The sequence below is a fragment of the Equus przewalskii genome, chromosome 1 (assembly GCF_037783145.1).
Source record: "Equus przewalskii isolate Varuska chromosome 1, EquPr2, whole genome shotgun sequence".
Taxonomy (NCBI): domain Eukaryota; kingdom Metazoa; phylum Chordata; class Mammalia; order Perissodactyla; family Equidae; genus Equus; species Equus przewalskii.
Genome location: NC_091831.1, coordinates 23,169,589 through 23,187,609, shown reverse-complemented (window position 1 = coordinate 23,187,609; position 18,021 = coordinate 23,169,589). Strand labels below are relative to the sequence as shown.

The 18,021-nt window shown below is 35.1% G+C and overlaps 1 long non-coding RNA gene across 1 annotated transcript; it reads right to left on the bottom strand.

Annotated features, from left to right (window-relative positions):
- Positions 1–793: 793 nt before the first annotated feature.
- Positions 794–12,627, bottom strand: LOC103557569 (uncharacterized). Its single transcript, XR_011539649.1, has 3 exons — positions 12,450–12,627; positions 10,620–10,785; positions 794–881 (listed from the first exon to the last, which is right to left on the bottom strand). It is a non-coding gene; the product is annotated as an uncharacterized lncRNA (long non-coding RNA).
- Between the last annotated feature and the right edge of the window lie 5,394 nt (positions 12,628–18,021).

Genomic DNA, 18,021 nt, shown 5'->3' with positions numbered 1-18,021 from the left:
ATACAATCTAAGTTGAATCTCTAACTTTAATTTAATTTCCCATTTGATGTTTTTTTCTTCAAGAGAAAGACACAACTAGAAAGTAACTGGGGGCACCGAAAGTATAATTTTAGGTCTGAGGATGAGAAATGGATGAAGGCTGCCCCATTCCACATGGATAAGTGGAAAGGGGCTGAAAGAGCTGGAGGCCAAAGAGTCAGTGGTGTGGTGGAGTGGGGGCGGGGGGGGTGCAGGTTGTTGAAGCTGACAGTCCTGGGTTTGAATCCTGGGTCCTCCACTTGCCTGTTGTTTGGGCTGGGTCAAGTCGTTTTCTCATTCTCAGTTCCCTCATTTGTAAATCAGTCACACTAATCTGCTTTTAGGGGATACTGCAAAGGTGCAAAGTGTACAGACAAACACATGCACACATGTGTGCACATATGTAGACGTTAAAGTGCCTGACACAGACAGAATAAGAATTCAGAGTCAGCGTCTGGGGGTGACATTTTTAGAAAACTTTAAAAACCATTTAGATGCCAGTGTCTCACAGACACCACTTTGCCACCAGGCCCACAGGCAATATGCATGCAAGTCTAAAGCCACAGAGGAAATATCAGACTCCCACCTTCAAAATAAAATAAAGGCTCTTAAATGCAGAGCCTGGCATCTTCTCTACATCCTATCAGGAGCTCAGCAGAGTGAGGGAACTTCTTGGATGAATAGACTTTTGTTCACACTAGACTGAAGTCTCCTTGTGAACAAGAATCCCATCAGCTTGGTTGTACGCCTAGAACCAAACACAGTGCCTGGTATATAGATGCTGTAAAGTATTTATTAATGACTGGATGAACTCATGCTCACAAATTACTGCACTTGGCCTTGCAGGTAGACACATCAGAAGCCTGTAAAATAAGAATATGGAAATGACCTTTTTCCATCCTAAACCCGAACAGTTCTTAGAAGTTATTCACAGTTGTTTTAGAATTTACTTCACAAATAAAATGTAACCCAAAGGCTTACAATAAAGAATGACCAAGAACTCCAGACAAAAAATGTTCAGACTTAGTTCTTTCACATCCCATGATGAATATAGCAGCAAAGATGCTTCTTAAAATGGGGCTGGCCCCGTGGCCGAGTGGTTAAGTCTGTGCACTCCGCTGCAGGCGGCCCAGTGTTTAGTCGGTTCGAATCCTGGGCACGGACATGGCACTGCTCATCAAACCATGCTGAGGCAGCGTCCCACATGCTACAACTAGAAGGACCCACAATGAAGAATATACAACTATGTATTGGGGGGCTTTGGGGAGAAAAAGGAAAAAATAAAATCTTTAAAAAAAAAAAAAGATGCTTCTTAAAATAATCTTAAGAGCCCTACAGCAGGCTTGGAGAAAAATTATCTTAGAAAATAATTTTCGATGGATGAGAGTTAAACCAATTTTCTAGCAATCAAAAAGAAGGTGCAGAATTAGTTCCATAATACCTGCTATTAAGCTATTTTAGCCTAATATTCCTAACAGAAGACACATATCAGACATAGGTGATGATTCTTCTGACATTTTATGTCACTAAGATATTGACCACGGCAACAATTCTTACATGTAATATAGGAGAACAAATTATAGTTTTCAGGGGTGCTTGCCTAGAGCTCAAGAAAGAAAGGAAATTTCTGCAGCTGAAAATTGCATGTAGCCTTCCCAGGGGAAAAAAAATCCATCGCTAATTGCAACTTTTAACAAGATTTACGTGATCTAAAACACATTTATAAGAGCCAGCCGGCATTTTCATGCCTTTGATTTTGGATAATTATTTTTATAGCTGAAAGATTTTTAACGTCTTTCATTACTTTTGGCTGTAAACACAAGAGCTTTTGATTTTCAGATTCCTCTCGGCTTAAGAAAAAGGCAAACAAGAGGTATTCTTCCAAAAATCATTTTCACAGGGAAAATGATTGCCCCAAGATAATTAGGAGAGAGCATGTTTAATTAACACAGCCTGAGGGACTAACCCCATATCTGACATAGCCTTGGGGTCAGAGTCACTTAGCCCCACTCATTCTATGCACAATTGTCTCCCAGTGGTTGCTGGGCGCATTCACGGAGACCACTGCTGCGGCTACGTGACGGGTCTCTCTGCTTCCATTCGTGTTCAGGAAATCCATTCTCCACACAACAACCAGAGTAATCTTTCATACGAAATCCCTTCTAATGACCTCCCCTGACATTTAGAATGAAACCAAAATTTCATCCCATGTTCTATGTGATCTTCATAATCTGGTTAGGATTGCTTTAGCTAAGAAAATTTAAAAAGAAATTTCAGAGAGAAAGAGTATAAGCTTTGGATCTATGAATATGGCAATAGTTTAATAGGTTTAACCTGAAAATGTGACTGGCAGGATTCCCAGCAGCTACTATCCCGGTGACTTCTCTTTCTGCCTATTTTTTTCACTCTGACTCTGTGTTTAGAATATTCAGTCCTATAAATCTCTAATAAACCACATTTTCTCTTTGTTTCTAACAAGAATTGCCCCAAGCACCTGCACCAGAAGCAAAGACTCTGCTACTAAATCTGATTTATTTACATCTGTGAAATCTGAGCAAAGCATAACTTTCAGTCGGATTGTCTTTGCATTGAATACTTTTGCTTTAATCTCAATATTAAAAATCAATACCCTACGCCAACATTATTAAAACAGCCTGACCTTAAGAGGCATGTCAACAGGAAGCAAAAGACAGCTATCTGTGGATACAATCAACTAGGTATGGAAGGAAAACTCCAGAAATGAGCATCTTGGAGCTAATCTCAACACTGCTGCCCACCACCTGGCTCACAAAGGCCCTTCTTGTAACCTCTCTCTGTCTCTCTTTCAGTTTTATCATAGATTCATCCATATTATTAATCTTCTAAAGAAACAAACTTTGGGTTTTTTGATTCTCCCCATATGTATTTGATTTTCTTTTATTTTTCAGTTTCTACTTCTACCATTATTATCTCCTTCCTTCTACTCTTTTGGGGCATTTTCCTGATGTCACTTTCTAAAATTCTTTGGATGGATTCTTAAATGATTATATCCCAGACTTATTTACCTTCTAATGTGTATGTCTAAGACTATAAATTTCCTCTATTCACAGATTTGTCCGCATTCCTTAATTATTGAGTGTTGTATTTTTGGTTGCAATGACAATATTCATTGTCATTCAATTGAAAGTAACTTTTAATTTGATTGTGATATCTTTTTTGACCTACAAGTCATCTAGACATATTGCTTGATTTCCAAAATTTTGGCAATTTTCTGTTACTGCCTTCTAGCTTAATTTCAAAATAGTCAGAGAACCTACTCTTTAGTATTTCAATTATGTGACATTTGTTGAGAATTGAGCAATGGCTTAACATATAATCATTTTGTTAAAAATCCACTGCATGGGATTTGAAAACAGTGTGTATTCTTAATTTCCTGGGTTCAGTCCTCCAGTTTATTCAGGTATATCAAGTTTGTTCATTTGTTTTTGAGATTTTCTATATTTTGTTAAGTTTATTTGACTGTTCTATCATATACTGAGAAAGGTGTGCTAAAGTTTTCTATCAGAATTTTGGACCTATCTATTTTCTATTTATTTCTGTATAGTTTCACTTTACGTATTTTGAGGTATATCATTAGGTACATATGCATTTTGAATCATTATATTTTTCCTGGTGAATGAACTTTTTCATCATTACAAAATTGTCACTGTTTATCTCTAATAATGATTCTTGTCTTAAAATCTGAAAACCCTGATATAAATTTGCTATTGCGGCTTTCTTTTTGTTAGTGTTTGTATGATAGCCTTTCTAAATTCCTGTTTTTTCAACTTTATATTTAAGATGGGTCTATTGTAAGCAGCATATAGATGAGTTTTCCCCCCGAGTCTGGTGGCCAATTGTAGTGGGTTGAATAGTGGTTCCCAAAAAGGAAAAAAAAATATCTAATCCCTGATACCTGTGAATATGACCTTATTTGGAAAAAGGATCTTTGCAGATATAACTATGTTTAATATTTCTAGAAGAGATCATCTTGAATCACCCAGGTGGACCCTAAATTTAATGACAAGTATCCATATGAGAGACTGAAGTATAGAAAATACAGGAAGAAGAGAAGGCCATGTGAAGATAGAGGCAGAGACTGGAGTTATGTAGTCATAAGCTGAAGAATGCTTAGTGCCACGAGAAGCTGGAAAAGGCAAGGAAGAGTTTTCCCCTGGAGCATTCAGAGTGAGTGGGCTTCCAGAACTGTGAGAGAATAAATTTCTGTTATTTTAAGCCAAGAGATTTGAGGTTATTTGTTCTGGCATCCCTAAGAAACAAATAAAGTACTTTTTTTCTTTTAAGTAAGAATATTTAGTCTATTGGTGAATAATATGGTTATCCATTTTACAATTTTCCATCTTTTATTTATTGTCGTTTTGATCTGCCTGTCCTTGTTCCTTTTTCTCTGCTTCCTTGACTTCTTGTGGTTAAGTTAATACATTATTATCAATTTTTCCCTATATTAGCTTATTACATAATATTTTTTATAGTTTTAGTGGTATACTAAAGATTACATAATGCATCTAACAAATATAAATCAGTACTTTCCTGCCTTCCAGACAATTCAAAGTATTTAGAATACTTCAACATTATTTATCCCTCTTCTGACTTTGTTTACCATTAATAAATAAATTCTGAATTTATTTATTATTAATAAAATATTTATTTTTCCTTTAAAATTTTTTTCTGGATAGATAATTTAAGATTGGGAATTATAAGCTTTTAACTTATTAATTAAATCATTCATTTGTTTCCTCCCTTCCAATGTTTCTGTTAAGAAGGCAGCTGTAACTTTCTTATGGTTCCTTGGAGGATAGTACAGACCTTTATATGCTTGTTTATAAGACTTTCTCTTTATTTTTGGCTTTTACCAATTTTATTGTGATGTTCTTCATGGATTTCCTTGGCATTACTCCTGATATGGTACATTGCTCTTATTAAATGTGTGCGTTGATGATCTTCATCAGTTTAGGAAAGAATCACTGTCACTATCTCTGCCTTGTTCTCTCACCCCCATAACTTTTTGGATTTCAATTGCATGCATGCTAGATGTTTGCAACATATTCCATATGGTGCATATGCTCTTTGAAGTTCTCATCATTTTGTCTCTCTGTGCTTTAATCTGGATATTCTCTTCCTTTCCATTTTCCTGTTCACAAGTTCTCTCTTTGTCTGTGTCTAATATGTTGGTAAAGCTACCTATTGTTTTGGGGTTCAATAGTTGTATTTTTATTTATATGATTTTTATTCGTTTTTATTTATAGTTTTTACTATTCTACTGAAAATTTCAGTGTTTTGTTTAATTCCATAAACACATGAAGGTTGGGTTTGTTTTTTTAAAATTCTAAGTATAATGACTTCATTATTTGGAGTCCCTGTGGACTTGACCCTTCAATCTGCTCTTTTTTTTTTTTTTTGAAGAAAAAGTCTTCTCATGTGTCTGAGTAGTGTTTTGTTGATATCCAGACACTAAGTATGAAAACTTATAAAGATAACATAAGGCATTAAATAATACTATGTTCCTCCAGAAAGAATTTATTTGTGCTTTTGACATGCAGGGAGGCTAGTAGCACTAGAAATCCCAGTAAATCTTAATCCAACTAGGGAATGAGATCATTTAAAGCTGGGCTTTATTTAATGCAGGGACTGACATATTTCCTCTGCACCCTTCTCTTATTGTGGACACAACCAAAAATCTGAAGTATCTATCAGGCTTTCCTTTTGGTGTCCCACCATCCCCATAAATATGTCAGAAATTTTATTCTCAGTAGTATGTCTCAGCCACTGAATTAGGAATTGGAACTCGGAAGCCCAAATTCTCTGGTTACTATCACTGGGATTTTTCCTCCAATAGATCTTGGTCCCCTAACTCCTCACTACCTTAGCAGCTCTTTAATGCTTTCAAATACTGTGTGTGCATGTATCTCTCTCTCTCTCCCTATGATTTTCCTCCAGTGTTTTCAGTTGTTATTAGAGGATGCATTGGTCAAAAATACTGAATTAAGCTATTATTAGGAGAGGAGATCATAATACTAATCTTATTAAATATGGTAATGTGCCCACTTAACTATGATATTTCTAGCCTCCTTTAAATTGGGTTTTTGACCAATTAAATGTATATAGAAGTTGTTTTGTACAACTTTCAGAAAAGCTTCTTAAAAGAGTTGAGCCAGCCCCTTTCATCCTACTCCTTTATGCTGTCTAGCACACAGACATGATTTCCATAGTTCCAAAAATCATTTTGAAACATAAGGCACATTTGAAGATGCATGATGTGCGCTATAAGTGGCAGAAAAGAAAAGTATAAGAAGACTGGGTTTCCAATGAATGTGAATCTATGGTTCTGGCTCTTCACTTCTATCTTCTGAAAGCTACTATTCCTTCCAGACACTGTTATGAACAGCTATATAAAAGTTATATCTGAATGCAATTTCAAAGAACTATTAATATTTACCTAAACATTTTATTTTTTTTTTTTTGGAGGAAGATTAGCCCTGAGCTAACATCTGCTGCCAATCTTCCTCTTTTTGCTGAGGAAGATTGGCCCCGAGCTAACATCTGTGCCTATCTTCCTCTATTTTATATGTGGGATGCCTGCCACAGCATGGCTTGATAAGCGATGCTTAGGTCCTACCCCGTATGTGAACCCCAGGCCGCTGAAGCGGAACATGTGAACTTAACCGCTGTGCCACTGGCCTGGCCCCTAAACATTTTATTCTTATTCTGTGATGAACAGACTTTTGTACATCCGCCTAGCAACTGATAATACTAGAACCCAGGACATATTTTTCCACCAAGACATCTACCAAAGTATAACTCAATTTCTAGGCATCAACATGTTAGTTGACTGGAAGAACGCTTATGCAAAATCGAGTTGGATATTATTACATTTCATCTATGATATTACTTGCTATTTCTCCTCCTAACATTTTTATTCATGCCTTTGCTATCTTCCTTTCATCTTTTTTCTGTCATATTAGGTTTGCTTAGGGTTCTATAAATATTCCTTCTGTTAACGATATGAGTTGTGTGACACCTAACAGCTTACGTTATTTACAGTCTTTGCTTTTTAGAGTAAAACAGGAAACCATCAAGTGCAGTGATTTACTCAGCTGTGGTACACAAGGTATTCTAGTCCTACTGATGAAGAATAATTATTATGATTATTTAATGATATATACAATGCCTGTTATTAGCTATTTATAGTATATGAATACTTGAGATATGCTGCTTCTAGTGCCAGTGAGAACAACTCATTTTTCAATCAAATCTAATTGCCAATGCTGGTACATGGAGAGAAATTTAACTCTTCTCATCAGATTTATCGGATAGCACCATTCTTGCCTGATCTCATATTGGTGCGTAATCTATATTAATGTCAAGGTGCTATATTTATAGTTGTGAGATAAAACCTGTCTTCTAACATGCCAGTCTACAGGAGCAAGAAAATAGCCAGAAAGGAGATATGTTCAACAGTAATTTACATATTGTTTTGGAATCACACTTTGGAGGCATCAGTAACCTGAGGAGTGCTGCTTCTTCATAGTCTGTCTCCTGTGATATCAGGGGAACAGGAACTACATATAAGGCATAAGTCTTATAACGTCTTTGAGTGCTTGCATGCAGTCTTTACTGCAAGGTCATCAAATGAGTAAGTGAAAAATGGAACGAGGTAGTTGGGCAGAGTGTCTAAGCCATCCATCCATGATTGCTAGGATTTAGATACCCATCTAACCTAGTTGAAGGAGAACAGAATCCTTTAACTCCCAAGAGTTAAAATCCCAAGAGTTTAAAATCCCAAGAAAAAAATCAGAATTACTCAAGTTCTGGCATCATAGCCGTAGGCACTGGGATTCCTTGAGAACTCCATCCCTCTGTTAGACATGGGTTTGAAGTGATCTGTCCTCTAAAAGAGATTCACTGGGAAGATCTGTGCTACTTTGAGGGAAAAAAAATACCGAAATGCACCAGGGTTGTTGGTGCTATTTTCTTCCCTGAAGTCTCAGCTGTTGCAATTGAGAACTGTTTTTTTTGGTTGTATCACTAGTATGTCTTCTTTGATATCTACCAACTCTGTGATTTAAGATAAATTATTTAACCTTTCTTTGGCTTTAATTTCCTTGTTGTATAATATGGGATAATAGTATTTATTTCAAAGTGTTATTTTAAATATTAAATAAGTTATATGACATTTACTTAAAACAGAGCCTGAATGAAAGTAAAACTTGAGTCTTAGTGATCACTCCCATTATCATCATCATGTCGATTACCATCCTAGTCATCATTGGCAACATTGTCTATCTATCTATCTATCTATCTATCTATCTATCTATCTATCGCTTGATCCATCAGCATCCTCATCACTGATCCTCAGCCTTGAATTTCAAGTTTTATACAGTTGATTTACAAAAGTGGAGGACTTATTGCTTCAGGAAAACATCCCTGACATATTTCTTCCTGACTAGGTGGTGAATGCTTATTATTTCTGCATGAATTGAGTGAATAAAACTAACACTGCTACTCTGTTCACAAATGATTAGATCAGGAAACGTTCATAAGTTGAGGGGTAAAGGAAACCTTAACTGCTTGAAATCACACACACACACACACACACACACACATACACACATACACATACACACACACATGTGGCTGGGGGGCGGTGGAGTGGGCACAGATTCAGCAACTCCCTACCTCAGTTCCTGTTTTGCCTGAAGTCTTTATTCTAATCCTGGCCTTTTCCTGCTATTTCTTCTTGTCCACTGCCTGACTTCTTCTTTAGCCTAATTCTATAATCTTGAACTCTGATGCCTGAAGACAATACAATGATATCTCCTGGCACCAGAAGAGTCCCTGCATTTACAGACTTCTCATTAGTCCCATGTACTGAGGTTGGTGGCCAAATCTTGTTTCTTGGAACAACAAAGCTGCTTTGTTTAGCCAATTTGTTATCCCTTCCTTGGGTCTCTGTTTTTGCCTGCATTCACGAAGATAAAATATACCCCCAGTCTACATAATAAGTTTTTAACACTACGTCTCCAAATTCAATTCAGATGCCTTCAGCAGACTTCACTGACTCAGCAGAAGAAATATAGGCTTTATTATGTTTTTTTAACTCAGAATCGTAAAGATACAACTCTTTGAAGAGTAGAACAAACAATATATTTTGAATCTCAGGGAAAACATGTTTCAGATTGAGTGAAATTTAGTCTATGTAAATTGTTTCCTCACATAGAGAGAGCAATCCATTCATCTGCATAATCATTTACTTAAAGATATAAATTTAGCATGTATTAGAAACTTAATTTTAAAAGATGCTCCTTGGAGACACCTCACTTAGACCTGAATTGGGTTTTACAGGCTATGCCATCTCTATTTCTTTGCTTATTTAATCTCCTTACTTGGTAGATACATTCCCAGGAAGCAATTACTCTTCCCCTAAATGCCTTAGAACTTGAGAGAGAGAAGGCATTGGAATTTTAAGCCATGTTTGGACATCCACACAAGCTAACATGGCACTCGACTTTCAAATAAGTCAGAAGAGTGAAAGAAGAGTATATCAGAGGAAAGCATAGTCAACAGAATGTGGGTTAGTGGTGATGGTATGAATAGGGTAGAGTAGGAAGTATCAATCATTTACTAATGGTCAGCCATGTCCTGTATCTCACAAGATGCATTATAGGGACCAATACAGGTCCGTGACTCGAAATGTTACAACTTAACTTTTTGTTCTTTCACTAGTCAGTCAAAAAGTTGAAAAAGTATATAGATAGGATTCAGGGGTTAGGTTGTTGCTTCTGTTTAGAAAGCAGCATACAGAGAGGAAAAAACAACTGCAGGGCCAGATATCCAGTGAATCAAGAGATAAAGAAGCATTATTTAAACAATGGTTGTGCTTGCTGCATTGTGCTTAGAACTGTGGAAAGATTAAAGTCTCGATTTTCAAATTGAGTATAGTCTAGGTGAGGAGGCAGGACTAAACAGTGTGAAAACAATCAGGATTCAGAATTGGTTCAACAGGTTGAAACTGTCAGAAAATATTGCCAACAACATCATCCTAAACCAGATCAGTAGACTATCTGGTGTGAAACAGTAATTTGCCAAAGGAGTGGATTCAGATATAAAGGATCTGTTTATCTGACAACCAGGTGCAGTGGAGTCAATCTCAACCTGCAACTAGCAGTATGCTTAGTTCTAGAAGTGTTCTCTAGAAAGAAGGATCAGTGGACCAATTGGTAGATGATTGTGATGACCATGTGCTGCGTTTGCTGCTGGATTTACTTGTGCTGAGTTAGGATTTTTCACAGCTTTTAGCTCTCTATGGCAGCCCCCCTTATCCACAGGGGATACCTTCCAAGACTCCCAGTGGGTGCCTGAAACTGCAGATGGTACCAGACCTACATATATATATTTTTTCCTATGCATACGTGCCTATGACAAAGTTTAATTTATAAATTAGGAACAGTAAGAGATTAACAACAGTAATAATAATAAAACAGAACAATTAAACAATATACTGCAATAAAACATGTGAATGTGGTCTCTCTGTCTCTCAAAATATCTTATTGTACTGTACTCACTCTTTTTCCTCTTGTGATGATGTGAGATGATAAAACGCTTGCATGTTGAGATGAAGTGAGGTGAATGACGTAGGCGTTGTGATGTATTGTTAGGCTACTAGTGACCTTCTGACAATTCATCACAAGGAGAATCGTCTGCTTCCGGACAGAGGTTGACCGCAGGTAACTGAAACCATGGAAAGTGAAACTGCGGATAAGGGGGGGCCACTGTAATGAGAAATTTTCCTGCCAATTTTCCTCCATTTTTAGCTGTGCCTCTCACCTCACCTGGAATGTCTTCCCCTTTTTTCAACCAATCCAACTTTTTCTCATCCTGCAGGGCACATTCAAGTGGAGCTTTCTCTAATGATATCAGTCTTTATTTTTCATTGGTTTGAGTGTTAATCTTTCCTTCCCCAGGCAGACTTTTTAAATTTCCTGTCTGTCAGATGATTTAATTTTACTAATGATCACAAAGGAGGCTGATTTTTAAAAAATTATGGTGCAATCATGTGACAAGTTTTGTCCAATAGAGTGAAAGAATGGGTATGGAAGTAATAGACATATTTCTAGGCCTTGCCCTAATTTAAAAATAAAACAAAATCCCTTTCATAATTCTTTTATCTTTTTCCTTCCAGGGTGACCTTGAAAGCCCTTGTTAAGGATGTGTAGTACCAAGTTCAAAGCCTTGAGACCTCAGTCAGTACTGTCAGAAGTCCTGCCTAGGAGATGTCTCCAACCAGCAACATTGAATTTTATGCTAATGATAAACTCTTACTTTTAAAAAAAAACATTGGAAGTTTTGTCAATTTACAACAGTAAGTTAATTAGCGATATACTACTTCCACTATTTACTCATTATTTGAATTAATACAAGCAAAACACAACCATGTTTAACATAATTTCTGCTTAATAATGTTTTAGTTTTTGTTTCAATTACTACTACTACTATGGTTACTACTAGTGCAAACCATTCAAATATAATTTGGTGAGTGCTCGCTATGTACTAAGTATGCTTTGAGAACCGGACAAAAGTTCAATTAATAAGCACTATCTTTTGTCTTGAGGAGTTCACAGTGTAATGGAGATAAAATGACAGGAATAAAATATCTAATATTTATTGAAGCTTGCCTGAGGTGTGCCACTGTTGTACATCTTTCTATGTATTAACCCCTTTGTTCTTTAAAATAATTTCTTTGTATTATTCCAATTTTACAGTTGGGGAAACTGAGGCACAAAAAGATTAAACACAATGGCCCAAGGTTTCAAAGCTGGTGATTGGAAGGGCCAGGATTTACATCTAGGGACTTTAACTTCGGTGCCTATGCTTTACCTTCTATGCCATGCTGCCCATGAGAATTATGTGAACTGATAGAGCTGTGTACAGAATGTGATCAAGACACTTCATGGAGCAGGTGACACTAGAAGAAAATTTGAATGATGAGTAGAAGTTTACCAGGTACACTATAGTGCTAAGGATATGATTTTTAATTAATAAATTCTTTCCCCTGGATGTACTGATTAATTAATTGATTAATGGAGCTAATTTTAGGAAGCATTGGGCTAGGTAGTCTAAAAGCTCTAAATTAGTGATGACTTGGTTGTAAGAAGGAGAAATCCAGCTTACATCGTACTTGCAAAAAAGGACAGGAACACATATGAAGTCGCGTGCAAAGCTCAAATGATATAATCAGGACAGTATCTCTGTCTGCTTTCATTCTTATGAAGGATTTTTTTTCCATATTGGATAAAAAAGAAAAAAAAAGAAAGGACACTAGTTACTCAAACTCATATTTTATGGGACTGTTAACCTCTATAGAAAGAGCACTGAGATAGAGACATTTTCACTACCTCAATTCTTCCTTCTAGCCACAGAGGATGACTTGTTATCCAGCCTTGTTTTCACGTTGATGGAGCCAAGTGACTGAGCTCAAGCCAATGAGTTGTGGGAGAAATGGTCTAAATCCATTCAGGCCCAGGTCTTAGAAATATTTTTTCTGGGTCTTCCAGCCCTCTTTCCCCCTGGTGCAGTGACCTTGGAGACCACATGTTTCAAATGGTGAAGTCACAAGCAGGAGTGTGACTCAATCCAAATTGGACTTACCTTGACCTATAAATATATGTTTATTTTGTGAAGCTGCCAGGCTAATTTGTTGCAGCAGCATATCCTAGCCTGTCCTGATTAATACAACTACTTGATTAATTCAAGTTTCAGAGATAAATCTTGGTGGACTAACTTGTATTGCATGCCAGTCTCTGAATTAAGTGCTACGGCAAGAGTTTGGAATAATATGAATGGCCAGGCCTAACTTGGAACCACCCAAAAATAAACTATGTAGAATATTAGAAGAGTCAGAATGCAAAGGAACAGAGATGGAAAAATAAAATTGCGCCCACTATATATTCTATAGCCATTATTTGTCTTATGGTAGGTAATGAATACTAAACATAGTAGCCAATTTCCTAGACCATTGGTAATCACATCCACATCCACCAATGTATGAAAGGATAATCTTTCTGAGAATAAATCTGTGGTCTATTTCCATAATGTGAGCCTATTCAATGCTTTAGCTCAATAACCAAACACTTTTTTTCTGCCTGAAATTTTTCTTCTCGCTCACATCTTATTTCGTGTCTAGGAGTTGATGCTGCTCAATTCAGTCATCTTATTCAAATATAGAAAGGTTTTTACATTTCTTATTTTTCACTAATACTGTCATATGACTTTATTTTTATTAAATGTTAATGCATTCGTCTTCAAGAAAAATTAAATTTCTTTCCTTGCAAATCCCATGGAAGTAGAAAGTTAAATCGAAAGGATCATGGTTAGTATTGTGTTTTAGGGAATCTCATCTACGTTAATCCTATTCTGGGGCCAATTTTTATTACAAAAAATATCTGTGCACTTAGGAAGTAGGCAGGAAATGTTAAAATTCAAAGTACATGGAGAAATTCAGTCCTTCTTTGTACTGTAGGTTGTATGGTGCAATCAGGGAAATCTTTAAAGGCATACGATTTTCTCACTTTAAATTTCAGACTTTTTAGGAAAACGCTACTTCCACAATTGGGCACAATTTTAAAGGGCAACTCCTGTCATAGTATAGATTATTTCTCTCATCTCAAGCTGCAGTTTTCTCTGTGCTCTAAAGCTATATTTGGCTCCATACTACAAATGGGTACTGTACTGAATGCTGTGAAGTACTTTAGAGTAGTAAGAGGCAAGGGAAATAAGAGGTGGACATCTAAATGCCCAGATCAGTAATACAAGCAATAAGTTAGTTTGCAGAGATTTGGGAGAAAAAGATAATCTCAATTGAGAAGAATGCTCTTGATAAACCTCATGAAAGAAAAGGGATTTAAAATCGCATGAAGAGGGCTTGTGCAAGGATAACAATTAAAAAATAATAAGGTCCTCTTATTTGAGACATTCAATCATAAATAGAGGAACCATACAGCAGGGTTGCTTTAGAAATTACATGGAGGATTGAAGTAAATTATAATTATAATCATCATCATCATCATCACCATCATCATCATTATGATGATCCATTGAAAAATTTATGCTTAGTATTCTTGTACTGAGGTTCTCTATGACTTAATATCAAGTGACATGTATTAAATAGTAATAATTTACCAAACATGGTAGTAAGCTCTTTACATAGACCAGCGCATTTAATGCTCATAACAAGCCTGGAAGGTAGAAACTGATGTCATCCCTATGTGTGTATGCATATGTGTAATCAGAAACTTTTCAGACCAATTTGAAAAATGAGAAAATAATTACAATAAACACCTCCATATTCACTAACTGCTCCATTTCTCTCTCTACACACACGGTCCATATACCAAACCATTTGAAGATAGAATGTATCCACAGCAACACTTCCAAATGTACATCTCAAGAACAAAATTACTGAAGAATTGATCTCTCAATATCAAGAATATTCTCCTACAAAGCCACACCATTACTATCATACGTGAAAATACATGTATGATAATAGATATATACATACATATGTGTAGTATACATACAATATTAATTCAACGATATCCTACAATATTCCATCTATTTTCCATGTCCAGTTGTCTGAAAGAGCATACTTATGGTTTCTTTCTAAATGCAAGATCCAGTAAAAATTGATGTATCTAATTTGGTTGTTATATCTTCTTAGTCTTTGCAATCTAGACTAGATTCTTCACCATGCTATATTTCTCATAATATTGAATCCTCTGATAACTCCAGGTCAATTGTCCTAAAAAATATTTCACATTCTTGATTTGCTGATAATTTCATAATGATGAATTTAGATCACATATGGGGCATGTTAGGAGAATGTTCCTAACAATCTACATGAGCAGCTCAAAGCTCAAAGGTCACTTCTGAAAATAAACTTTCTGTTATTCCCACATTAGCTCAAATACTGTTCTCTTTTTCTCTTCCTCTTCTGTAATTATTCTTCGACCCACCTTTGGAAAGTTGTCTTCTTTATTTTGTACTACAGAAATATGCATAGTCGCTAATTGTAGTGCACTGTTTAAGGGCTGGAAACTGTGTGACCCTCGAACATACAGGACAAACACAATCAACAGTTTTGGAGTAATGAAGGGATGAACGCAAGATACACTGACCAAATTCATTACCTAATAAGTTTTGAACTTAATAATTTAAAAGGAAAAAGTAAATCCCTTTATGGCAAGGCTTAGGACACCAAAATAAATTCCAGATGGACTGAATTTTAAGCACTAAAAAAACCTGTGAAACACTCACCAATATATAGGTAGATAGTTTTCATAAATATGAAAAGAGATTTTCTAAAAATATGCGCAATTAAATAAACCAGTAAGAAACTGAAAAATTTAAATGCAAACAAAATTCTTTCCATATCAACACGCACAAACTATAAAAAAAAAAAAAAAAACACATAAAGGGCAAACAAAGCCAAGGAGAACATTTCCTAAAATATTGCAGAAAAAAATTGATATTATTCCCTAAAGAACTTATATGTTAGCAAGAGTTATACTAAAATCCCAATAGGTTTGTAGGAAAAGAAAATGATGTGGTTTACAGAAGAAAGTATATATGAATGCAAATATATTAAAAAGTTTAATTTTATGTATGCTTGAGTAAATTAAAATGAACACAACAATGAAATATTTATCCAGCAAATATTCAAATATTTTGTAAAAATTGATTGTTTGCAAGGGTGCAGGTAAATGCCACTTTCATTTATCCATGACGTGAATTTAAATGCTCCTATTGCTCTGTAAGAAACAAATTAGGAATATATTATCAATAGCCTGAAGAAAGTCTATACCATTTGACTCATTATTTCATCTTATATGACTCTATCCAAAGAATGAGAAAATCTACCAAAGAATTGTATAAAAAGATTTTATGTAAATCAAAAGCAAAGCAAGTAATGATTGAATGAATTGTAGCGTAGCTATAGGATAGCATAATATTTACTATCAAGAAATTGAAAAACCTATTCCTTGAATGGGAAAATGATAACATATTAATGAAAAATAAATGAATATATAATATAAATATAGTATGATACTAATTATGAATTATAAACACACACTTTTGTTAAATAAATATCCTAGGTTAACTCTGAAAATAAGCTTCTGAGTCTTCTTCTGTTTTTGTTTCTTTTCCTTTTTTGTATCCTCCAAATTATTTTTAATAATCATGTCTGTATTACACTTGAAAATTTTTAAAAGTGTAAATAAACTTAAAAAATATTAGGTGCTGCTGTCAGATGATCTTAGTAGTCGGAGAATGATTTCATGTTAAAGGAGGTGAACAGTCACAAGCAGGATGCAATGCAATTTGGTTACTGGAAGAGCAGCAGGTGCATCAGGTTTTTCTTTCCACTCCTTTGTTGTTTTCACCATTCTGATACTTGACTGGGTCTTAACCATATGGATGTGCTCACTCGCACATTAGCCTGGTGTGCATTTGTGAGCTTCAGCTAAAACCTTAACAGGCAACTTGGATGCTTCTTGACATCCATATCGAGGTCAGTCCGAAGTAGGCAGCCTGTCAGTGATTGATTACCTGTGGGAATCCTGGGGAGTTTTACATTTTCTACATTTCCCCTCCTCTTTGGAATTTCGGCATTATCTGTGTTCAACTCTATCTGACATAATGAAGGTTGTCTAGATAAATACATCTTAAAATTGCCTTCATTTGCAAAATATTCAAATTTTGTTCATCTTAAAACTGAGTTGTTGTATGTCAACTGTAAAGTTTGGAGAAACTCTGTTATACTCCCTAATACTTAATTTTAAAACTGACACATAAATACACAATTTGAATAGCTCAATACTTATCAAAGAAACCAAGTTTGTATACAAAAAGCTCCCTACAATTACAATTCCTGGCCCAGATGGCTTCACTAGAATTTTGTATTAAGTATTTAAAGAAGAAATAATACCAATTCTACATAAACTATTTCAGAAAATAGAGGAGGAGGAAGCATTTCCGATGCATTTTATAAGGCCAGAATAACCAAATAATTCTGACACCAAAATCAGACAATAAGATTACAAGACAATAAAATTACAAAGCAATATTCATCATGAATTTAAATGCAGAATCCTTAACAAAATAGTTGCAAACAAAATTAACATTATATAAAAAGGAAAAAAAAACAAGAAAAGTTTATATCAGAAATGCAAAGTTGAGTTAATGTTTGTAATTAGATAAATATAGTTCACACATTAACAGAATAAAAGCTATATAAATATATAGCCAGCTCAGTAGATGTAGAAAAAGCATTTTACAATGTCAACATAGATACATGATAAAAAAAATAAATCTCATCAAACTAGGAATAAAAAGAAACTTCTTCAATTTTATAAAGCATACATATGTAAGACCTACAGCCAACATAACATTTAATGGTAAAATATCGAATGTTTTCCCCTGATCAGGAAGGATGTTTCACTTTCATCATGGTTTTTAAACATTGTACAAAGGGTTGATCTATAGCAAAATAAATAAACATAAAGCACACAGATTGGAAAGAAATAAGTGAAATGTATTTTTCAGATACTATTATATATGTGTAAAACTTAAAGGAATGTACAAAAAAATTCCACGACTTAATAAGAGAATTTAGTGAAGTCACAAGACACACAGCCATTAAACAATATAAACTTATCTCTATAGACTAACACAAATAATTGGAATATTAAATTTAGATACATGATTTGTCATTATTTAGAAAACGTAAAATACTTAGGGATAGTTATAATAAAAGATGTGTAAGAATTATATATTAGAGAAAAGAGAAAATATTCCTGAAAGAAACTAAAGTAGATAAGAATAAATGGAGAGATAATCCATGTTAGTACAATAGAAGTCTCCATATTGTTAAGATGTCAGTTCTCTCCTATTTGATCTCAAGATTTAACT